At 26.8% G+C, this 11,670-nt stretch overlaps 1 long non-coding RNA gene across 1 annotated transcript; it reads left to right on the top strand.

Moving 5' to 3' along the window:
• Positions 1-265: 265 nt before the first annotated feature.
• Positions 266-2,856, top strand: LOC126901381 (uncharacterized). The gene is made up of 3 exons (XR_007703033.1): positions 266-847; positions 910-991; positions 1,810-2,856. It is a non-coding gene; the product is annotated as an uncharacterized LOC126901381 (long non-coding RNA).
• The last annotated feature ends 8,814 nt before the right edge of the window (positions 2,857-11,670 follow it).

Here is an 11,670-nt window from a genome sequence, read left to right on the forward strand (position 1 = left end):
GACTTTGAATTTGGTATGTATAATAAATTTGATTTAGTATTAATCTCTGGTGCCATTGGCGGTAGCCGGGATCTAGAATTAATTTTACATTTGGAGGAAACGCCATTAATATTGGGAAAAAATGTAACTAAGTTATTAGACAATCAGGTAGAACCACTCAAAGACAGAATGAAATGGATTTTTAGGAAAAAAAAAGAAAAATTAACTCCACTTTTTGCAGAATTAAGAATTAGTACGGCAAAAAAACAGAATGAAATGGATTTTTAGGAAAAAAAAAGAAAAATTAACTCCACTTTTTGCAGAATTAAGAATCAGTACGGCAAAAATAATGCACAAAATTTAAATTATAATTATATTAATACTTTTATTGAATGGATTGGCCACTTGTATAATAAAGTCATTTTAATAACGTAGAGTGGTTCTACTGATAAGGTTATTTTAAAAAAATTGGGTATTAACAATAGAATTTTAGACTTAAATAAAAATGGCTTTTTAACCTTAACTATTAAGGATAACCTTGGTAATTTATTATTTGGGATTGATTTGGGTTATTTTAAAAAAAATGGTCACTTACTTAAATTAGAAGAGGCACATAAAATAATATGTGATAAAAAGCATGGTCTACCTCATATTCCTGAAGTTGACGTAGCCATGACTAGGTGTCTATTCAATTTTGCAATAGTTAATTTAGGAGAAAAATTTTTAATACCAAATTTAACTTAATATGATGTTCTTTTATTTAATTTTTAGAATGTGGTTTTGCTGGGGATTGTTACTTATAACTTGCCAAAATATATTTATTGAGAAAATTAAGGTATCAGTATCTTCGGGTGCTTTCTTTAACGAGGTACAAGAGGCAATGATGTATGATAAAAGTATTCNGTATCTTCGGATGCTTTCTTTAACGAGGTACAAGAGGCAATGATGTATGATAAAAGTATTCCATTAACTTATACTCAGATTATTTTAGACAAAGAAAAAACAAACGTGGGTGAGTCATTAGCTGTAGAATGCTATTGTAAAAACAAATATACTAATTATTGCAATATTATTAACCAATCTTTAGTTATACTAAAAAATATTAACAAAAATATGTGGGAAAATCAATTGGATCTTAATGATTTCAATTTCAATAATAGATCAAAAAGGGGCATTCAATTTTTGAGTAACGGGTTTCATTTTTGTTGTAATGTTGCTACCGAAAAACAACTAAAAAACTTTTATTCTAATGAACAAATTTTAAAAGATCAATTTAATAAATTAAAAGATGTTTTTACTTCTGACCACAAAGACCTTAATGATATCACTTCACAACTTAATAATTATACTTCTAATACCAACATTAAGATCGAATTATTAAAAACGGCGTTTCAAAAAATTAATGATGAAAATAGAAATAATGCAAGGTTGGAAGACAATAACTTAAATAATTCAATTCAGGGCATACAAGAAATACTTTTTACTATAATGTCTGTTTTTTTAAATTAATTGATTATGAAAGAATGTCTAATGCACATTTACATTGCAAAAATAACAAAATTGCACCAACAGTATTATCTACTGATATATTTTACAAAGATTTATTGAAATTACAGAAAACAATAAATAAAGACAGTTATGAATTAGTTATTCCAATAAAAAATTTACATTCTTATTACAATTTATCTATTGCTGAATGTCAGTTTTCGGAAACCCAAATATTACTAAAAATAAAAATTCCCATCAAAGAAAGTAATTCAATGTGGAAACTTTTTCAATATATACCCGCTCATTTCAAATTCCATGATTCCATTTGTCTAATCTTTTCAGAAAGAACTTACATTGCAGTTAATAAGTTTAACGATGAACATAGAGTTGTTTCTGGTGTCGGGTTACAACACTGCGATCCTCCGGTTACTGATTTATGTTGTATTCCAAAATTTTCCGCTGACAAATACTCTCACCAAGATGTGTGGAGGCGATTTACAAAAATTTACCATTAGAACAAATCAATCAAGTCTGTTATTTTAAATGTATTAAACACATAGAAAATGATTATATTATTATCAAACAAATAGGAGTAAATAGTTTTGTTATAACTAATCCTCAACCTAATCTGAAAGTCAGAACTTTTAATGACCACAATTATACTGAAACAGAATTAGATATAAACTATGATTACCCGGGTTTAATTAAGATAACATTGTCTTGTGAACAAGAATGAATAAGAAATAATAATATTTTAATCCCTAAAATGTACCCTTGTGAAAAAATTAACAAAAATACTCTAAAAATATTAAGAATATTGCCTATTTCTAGGACCAATATTAAATCACTAAAAATTAAACGTGATGACCCTGAAGCAATAGAAAAATTTTATTTTAACAATATTTCAGAAATCCTTAATAAAAATTGGACCTCGGTGGTGCCAAACTTTCATATAACCAAACAAATTAACTCTGATGAATATTTTAAAGATATTATGTTAAAATCTTTTTCTATTCCACTTATAGACAATTTTTTAGGAGATATTATTTATATCTCTTGGCTGTCATTATTAACTTTGGTCATGGCTTTCTCAATTTACAAATTCATCAATTTATCCAATGTTTATAAAAGTAGACGTCATGGGTTTACCACCTCCAATACCTCCTAAATATCAAACATAATTTCTTACTACTGTTATATTGTTAGTTTTTTTTTCTCTCTTTTGTCTTTTCCTTTCTCTTTTAAATATTTACAATTCTATTAATACACTAAATAACTAACCACAAATTAATAGTATAAAAACCTACACAAAGCGAAAATCCATTTAATGAAGATGGCTCCAAAGATGGCAAACTAAATAGAGTATTCCATCTTCCAGTAAAAAAAAAACCACGATTGGAAAGAGACTCGACTAAGCGGAAATGGAAACCACANAAAAACCACGTTTGGAAAGAGACTCGACTAAGCGGAAATGGAAACCACACAAGGAAAGAATAATAATAAAATGAATGTCATAAAACCAACTCTACACTTCATTTATCAAAATTAAACTGCTAAATATTTTCAATATTATTGTATATTTGACTTAATCCTGTACTCTTTTAGATTAATTTAGAAAAATATATACTTGCATATACATGACAATAATAATAAAATAACTTTGAATTTCAAATTATTATTATAATGATAGTAATAAAACAACAAGTAAATTTTCATAATTCATTCCAATAATTTCCTATCCTATAAAAAAAACAATAAAAAGTTAAAAAAAATAAATAAATAAATAAATCGATTACAAATAATCGATATACATGGATGTTAATAATAAAATAACATGTACAGAAATTAACGTGTTTATTAATAACAAATAAGATACTCTATTAAATGTAAAAACAAAAAGTTCAGTTCACTGTCTTAAAGATATTTAACTTTCACTACACAAAATTCCAATTTTTTTTTTCTTTTTCCCTCCTTTTTATCCTTTATTGCAGAAATTTACTAATTTAAAATATGAGGACATATTTTTTACTTCAACATAAGGGAATGTAATATAGGTCATTATTTTGTAAAACTGAAAACAAAGCATTTTTGTAATGTTTGGTTTAACTATGAATTTCTTGATCTATTATTACAAAAATATAATATAGTCTATTATTTGTAAACCTAGAAGTAGAACACTTATGTAATGTTTAGATTAATTGTAATTCCTCAAATTAATGTTACTAGACCAAGAAGTAAATATTTATAAACCTTTTTGAAAATGATTACTATATGAATTTTATAAAAAGACAAACAAAATATTTTAGTATATAAGATGAAATGGAATGAATTGAAAAGGGGAAGAAAGAGAAGACCACGGGAGTACCGAAGGTAATCTCTTTCCATGTGGTATGTTTGTGACATTAAGTTTTTATTTTGTGTATTATTTATTTATCCGGTTTTAATTGTATCAATATTTTATGTTTTATTTTGAAATGTAGTTAATAAAGATATAATCCTTTATTAACTACATTTTGCGTTATTATTGAACTACTAAAACTATAAGTTAGAACAAAAATATTGTTCCATATATAAATACAACATCATCAATTAAAATATCGTATTTGTAAAAAGTTTCATTTAACGCCCAATGCTGATAAACTCTCTGCTACATGTGCACTATCAACCATTGTTTGATTATTTCCACTATTAGCTTCACGATTACATTCCTTTTTGTGTACAAACTAATGAATGCGCTGAACTCACGGTCACAATATTGCACAGCTTTACATTTGGCACATTTTTTAGAAGCATTATTTTCTGCACAGGTACCACAAACACGTTCTTTCCCAAAAGAATCAACTCCCATACTACGTCTATTACCAATCATCACCAAAATAACATTTAAAGCACTCATACTTTCCTTGCCTTTTGTTAAGCTAGCCACCATCTAGAAACAAGAGTAAAACATAATTTAATAACTATAAAATTTAAAACAAATAAACCTTTTCAATGAATTAATTTAAAACAAAATCTTGATGCACTACAATAATATCCAAAAAAAATAATTGTACACGTTCGAATTGATTACGATGCTCATCAGTATATTTGAAAACAGGTCTAAAAACTTGTGATAAAAAAACCAATAAAATATTGTAATCTTTTCTTGTTACGTGGTGATGGGTATTTTTTAACAGCTTCCAATTAACTTTTATCTATAAAAAGTCTACACGGGGTAATTATATATCCAAGGAACTTAATTTCACTTTTTAAAAAATGACTTGCTAATTAGGGGGTATTTTAAATATCAACTTCTGCATAAAAATTTTAATTATTTCAACAATAGAATCTAACTAATCTACATTAAATATACACTTATACATATTTTTATTAGTTTTCTTCATCAAAGTTAAGAAAACCTTTCTTGAAGTTTTGAAAACGTGTAAAAAAATCCATCACAGTGGGGTCGCGGCATAGTTGGGACGTTGCATAGTTAGGTCCACCATAGATTAAATCTACTTTTTTATGATATCAAATAAAAGGAAATTACCTAAGGTTTCAATATAAAAAAATATTATTTTGATTTGTTAATATTTGATAATGTTATGGCAGTTTTAAGTATAAAAAACATCCCGATAGAAATTTTTATCACAAACATTACATTTTTTTAAGGTGTCGGGACAAATTTATTATTTTATTTTATAGTATAAAACATAACCTTTGATTTGATATATGTTTAAAGGACGCAGTATTTCCGGAACATTTTCAAAAGTTAAGTTGAAAAATTTATATTTTTTAAACAATGATTCAAGTTTTGAACGACCTCTATATAAGGGGAAATGTCCAATTTTAATAAAAAGTATGTCAAATAAAAGATGTACTTATAATGTATTTAGAAAAAAAATTTGTGCTGTTACATAAATTTTTCGAAAAGTTATAGTATTTTTAAGTTAAAAATTTAAAATCGAAAATTTTAATACAAAAATAGCGTTTTTTTAACTACGGTAGCCGTTTGCATGTAGAAGATAAAGTGTCGCGGCAAATTTTTTTTTTCATTTTATAGTTCATAAAAAAAGCTTTAATTTGATATATAATTAAAGGACGCAGTAGTTTCGGAACATTTTCAAAAATTGAGTTGAAAAAGTTAGTTTTTGTAAAAAAGTTGCTATTTTAAATCCCCCCCATTGAGCAGGTTAAGTGTTAGATTTTCAAAAAAATAATATCAAATAAAAATGAAATATCTAAGGTTTTAGTATAAAAAGAAATTATGTTGATTCGTTTATTTTTGAAGAAGTTATGGAAGATTTAAGAAAAGAAAGTGAAAAAAATGACAAAATTTACCGATTTTTAAATTTGTAATTTTTTTTTGATATTTTCCCCATTTGCAGGGCACGAGGGAAAATTTTTCAATTTTGAAGGGTAATGTCTTCAACTAGATACGATTTTTGATCTTTTGATCAATTGTTGAAAGAAATCGGTCCAGTGAGAGCTGAGAAAAAGTGGTAACAGACACAAAAAAAAAATAATAATAAATAAACACATCATAGTAAAATTAATATCTTCTCAGTTTCGCATCAAAGCTAAAAAAGTGGTTAAAAAGATCTACTCAATAGCGTACTATAAAATTTGATTATAATTGTAAAAATCCATTATTAAATTAGGAGAAACTAACAATCATTTTTTTTAGAAATGATTTATATAGCTACATGTTACCAAAAAATTATATAGTCTAGTAGTAGAACACAGAAATAGAGTAAAAAAATTATTAAATTACAAAGTAAAATGATTTAATTATGTAGTTGAAACCTATCATATAAAATTATCATATCAAACTAGATTCGTCAATAAATACTCTGAAAACATTAGAAATGAATGATTTTAATTGTCTGTATGGAGAACATGGGATAAGTAACTGTTTCATTGATAAATTAGAATTTCTTTTTCAATTTTTGAGGGTAACTAATTGTAATCATTTGACGAATCATTGAAAAATATAGGTCAAGTTAGAGCAGAGAAAATAAATAATAGTTACAAAAAAATACCTTCTCAACTATGCATTAAAGCTAAAATCTAAAATATAGTAAAATAGTTTTAATATGACTAAAAAATTTCTTCTCGGATGGGGTGACTAAAGTGATGGGATCCCTTGATCTTGATTGAAGTTATTGAATTTACATGAGATAAAAATCAAACGAGTTGAAAATTTATTCTAACTAAAAAAGAATTAAGAAAAAATGCAAAAAATTTTTTTGCCATACGCGAGATGGAACAACCCTGTACCCCAAGCGTGTAAAGTACAAGTTTTACCAACTCGGCAACTGTACGTTGCTACCGTCGGAATAAAAAAATTAGCTATTTAAGCTAGTACAAATTTCAAAGTTAATTTTCTAGACTTCAAAAAACTGTAAATAAGTTTAACTTTCTATGCTATATCAATTTAATTTATGTAATATTTATGAAAATCAGTGTACTCCCCTTGTCAGGTATTTTAAATTAAAATAAAATACAAAACCCAGAATTTTAACACAAAAATATCATATTTTTGAATAGGGTAGTCATTTTCACTATGCAGACAAATCCAGAGGCCAATTTTTTTTTTTTAAATTAAAGTATATTACAGAAGTTTTAAGTTAAGATATATATAAAAGTGTCAGTCTTTCCGGAACATTTTCAAAAGTCAAGTTGAAAGAGTCAATTTTTTGTAAAAAAGATATCATTTTGAAACCATTTCTGTGGGCTGTTAAAGGGTCAAATGTTCACAAAAATATATAAAATGATAGGTAAATATCTAAGGTATCTATAAAAAAAATTTTTTATATTAATTGGGTCATTTTAAAATAAGTTTTGGCAATTTTAATTTAAAAAAATTGAAGAAATGTCGAAAATTAGCATTTTTTAAATTTGTAATTTTTTGGGTGATTTCCCCCATTTACGGGGAACGAGGGAATTTTTTTTAATTTTTGAGGGTAATGTCTTCGACTAGATACGATTTGTGATCTTTTGACATAGTGCTTATCAAAATTGACTCCAGTTATTTATTTGTTTAACATTATTATTTTCTAAAATTTTTTTAAAATTGTTCTATTTTGTATTATTAGTATGTAATTAACTATCTGCTACCATAGTTTCGAATGTTTTTAATTCAAAACAAATACTTTCATTACTTTAAAGTGTATTTATATGATAGATTTTAAATTGAATACCATAAATTTTAAAAGAGATAAAAAACACAATGAGCTTAAAAAGAAGTAATAGTTGTGCTGACTTAACTAGTAATGCGACATTACAAAACTTGGCTAGTGGCACCNCGACATTACAGAACTTGGCTAGTGGCACTTACTATCCTATTGGAGAGACTGAGGTAGATTTTTTCTTTAGGAAATAAAATCAATTTAAGTGTTAAGATGAACTTATTAAAAATACATATATTTTTATATGAAAATAATATTTATATTAACTTTAAGCCATCTTAACTTTGTTTTATATTTTACAATATACTTTATTTTTCTTTAAAATGGTTAAATTGATGTATTATAACTCTTCAGTTTGTTATTGGAAGTTCTCGTACCTGTTCCATTGTAATTGAAGAAGAATCTATTTCAAGACGGCATTGTTTTATAAATAAATCCAATGGCCGATATGTTATTTCTCACAATGTAAGACTTAAAATTTTTATTGCATGTTTATATTAATTAAGCTATCAAAGAGAATAATTAATTCTAAGTTGATCAACAATATCTGTACTACAGGGAACAGATAATGAAACTTATGTAAATTGTGTGCGAATTCCCAATAACCAAAATGAATATCAAGTTTTAAATCATGGAGATGTTATTTCCTTTGCAGATGAGAATGGATATATTAAATATATGTACAGATTTGTTTTAGAAACATGTACAAACAAAAAATTGAAGTAAGATTATTCTTAAGACATCATGTGTGTAAGTAATTTGTAGATTATGGATAAACAATACACTAATATAATCAAATCTATTATTCATTTTATTAAACGCCATCAAATTAATTGATTAATATAAACACTATGTCTAAATCAAAAATATCTGAAAAATATTATTTTAATACATATCAGTTATTTTTATTATAAACTTTCTAATCAGTTAATATGATAATTACAAAGAGTATGAACAATATTTGTTTATAAAATATTAAATATATATTTTACATTGACACGGCACCGCCCGTCGCTCTAGGCTGGCGCTCATCACTGTCTCTCGCGATATTGACCTTAACTGGTTTGCCTTTTTCTTGTGTGCTGTTTGTGTTTCATTGTTTTTCCGTTTTTTTTTTTTTTTGGATTGTGGCGAGTGTGCTCATTACTGATATTACCGATGACAAAAGGGTAGTTGCCCATTGTTACATACGTATAACATTGTTCGAAAAGGAAAATATCTAATATTATAAGTAACAACTATTGTCTTCTGACGTTGTTTCTTTGTTTTTACTGTTGTGCTTGTGTAAATATATATACACATAGACATAAATATATTATATATATATATATATACCTTGAGTGCCGTACCATTTGGATACGCGTTAACTGGCTCACCGAAGAGGAATCTCAACCGGCCGAGAGAAGTTAAGGTAAGAGGCTTTGAGCCGATTCAGTTTTATTCATAATTATAATAGATTTTAGTTTTAACGGTGAAGTCTCCCTCACAAATTTGATAGTTCATATAGTTATTTGAACGGATTTCACTGGTGACAGCAGTGAATTTTTACCTGGGTTATTCACAGTTACATGTTAGCGGGATTAGATTGTTAGCCTGGTCCCTGGGAAAATTTTGTTTTATAAAAATAAAGTTAGAGCAGTTTATCTTGTATAAACCGCCTTAAGTATTGTCGTTTAAGGCCCGTTTCACACTAGCGCGTATATTTTTGTACCCGCAGCGTATTTTTTTTTTGTTTCACACTATTCTGCGTTTTTGCTATAGCGATTTCTCTTTATTTTCAAAATGAATGTCCAACAGATAAGATCTATGTTGGCTTTTGCGGCCTACAGGCACATTTTAAAAAAGAATACTTCAAAAATAAAAAAAAATAGGCGATTTTGGGTTCACCCGATGCTGGTTCAAGGACCTCTTAATGGCGCTTTTGCAATCCTTTTTTCTGAATTAAGAGTCCACGATGAGAAATGTTTTAATTATTTCAGAATGTCGTTAAAATTTTTTTATGAATTATTTTCAAAGTTAGAAAAGGGGCTAACCGTAGTAAATAGTAACTTTCGCGTACCTATTTCTTCGACAGAAAGGCTGTGCATAACATTAAGGTAAGTAATACATATTACTCAAAATAAATTATTTAAGGAGCTAATTTTATAATAACTACATAATAATTATCAATAAAATGACGGGGAATTGATGTTTTTTCTATAGGAAAATATTAAAGGGTTTAATAAAAGTAATTTTTTTTATATAAAAAAAATTAATTAAATTGACAATTCACATTTTGAAATTTTTATTATTAAAACACGATATTAGGTGGGTAAAATCTAACAGTATTTGTAATTACTCAGAAATCATACTAACGTTTTTTGAATAAATACTGACGTAATATTTTAATTAGCTCGTATTTATAGATACTTAAAATCGGATAATTCATTCACAGACCTTCATTACTCCTATAGAATGGGAATATCTACTATTAGTAATATAGTAGAAGATGTATGCAGCGAATTATGGGGACTTAAATCTTAAATTATGCCTTTGCCGGATCAGCAAAAATGTAAAGAATTTGCTTTGGGTTTTGAAAACGATGCTAACTTTGTAAATTGCATCGGCGCTTTGGACGGAAAACATATTCGTTTAATTAAACCAATCCAGATTGGATCAGATTTTTATAATTACAAACATTACTATTCAATAGTTCTTATGGCTATTTGTGATGCAAATTATTGTTTTACTTTTATTGATGTGGGAGCTCAAGGAAAGTGTTGTGATTCAACAGTTTTTAAAAAAACAAAATTTTACAAAAAGCACCGAAACCCTTACCCGGCCAATGAAATCCATTACCGTTTGTAATAGTTGCTGATGAAGCTTTTGGTGTATTTTAAAGCATACTTAGACCATATGCACAAAGCAATTTGAATTACAAAAAAAAAGTATTCAATTATCACTTGTCTCGAGCAAGAAGATATATAGAATCAACTTTTGGAATACTTTCTAACAAATGGCGAATTTTCCATAGAACGATGAACAAAAGTGTAGAACTTACTATAAAAATTGTTAAAGCTTGTTATATATTGCATTATTTTGTCAGGAATAGAGATGGATTTAGATTTGAAGACACATTAAGTATTAATGGTTTTGAAAGTCTCAATGACTCAATTGATGTTTATAATAGATCAGGTAATATATTAAGGGACCAGTTTGCCAATTACTTTATAAGCGAAGCTGGTAAAGTAGAATGGCAAGATAGAATGATTCATTAAGTCAATAAAAGTAATGTGCTCAATAAGTTTAAGTTAAATGTCTTCTTAGTACTAATAGTAATGGTCTATGATTTTAATTCTTTTGGTAAAAAGTTTTTGCGACAGAATTATTTTTACTAAAAAATAACATTTTTTTTATGATTAACATTTATTAAAATTGTTCTTAGTATAAACATACAAATAAAAATTTTTAAAAGTAATATTTTATACATTTTTATGCTATTGAGCTGGTCCCTGGCACTTTTCCACCTTTGCTGTACTTTGTCCACTGAACCATGATAATGGTTGTTGTGGACTGTATGTCTTTTTTTGGTTGAACAGATTTTTGGGGTTTTATTATATTTAAATTTTAAGTAACACTATGAACGTTAATATATCAATTTTTATTCGTTTAAATTACAATTCTATGCTAAGAAGGCACGTCGCCGACTGACTTAATTAAAAGTGGTGGTCAACGACCGTCCACGTACATGTTGATAACGATAGTCGGACTTAATAGAACGGGCGCCTTAAAACACTGTTTTAAATTAAAGATTATTAAACAAATCAAATAAACAAAAAAAAAACAAAATATTATAAAATACTACAAAATACTACAAATAAACCAAAGGAATAAAACTTATGAAATAGATTTAACAATTAATAATCGACAATATCCATCGAAAAACCACACAATTGGACTCTCATAATTTATCTACACAAAATAAATATAAATAAATTAACAAATAAATAATCAAAAAATGTTTAATTTTAACAGTATGAATCATTGAAGCAAT

Source organism: Daktulosphaira vitifoliae, unplaced genomic scaffold (assembly GCF_025091365.1).
Source record: "Daktulosphaira vitifoliae isolate Bord-2020 unplaced genomic scaffold, ASM2509136v1 Scaffold_3, whole genome shotgun sequence".
NCBI classification, from domain to species: Eukaryota; Metazoa; Arthropoda; class Insecta; order Hemiptera; family Phylloxeridae; genus Daktulosphaira; species Daktulosphaira vitifoliae.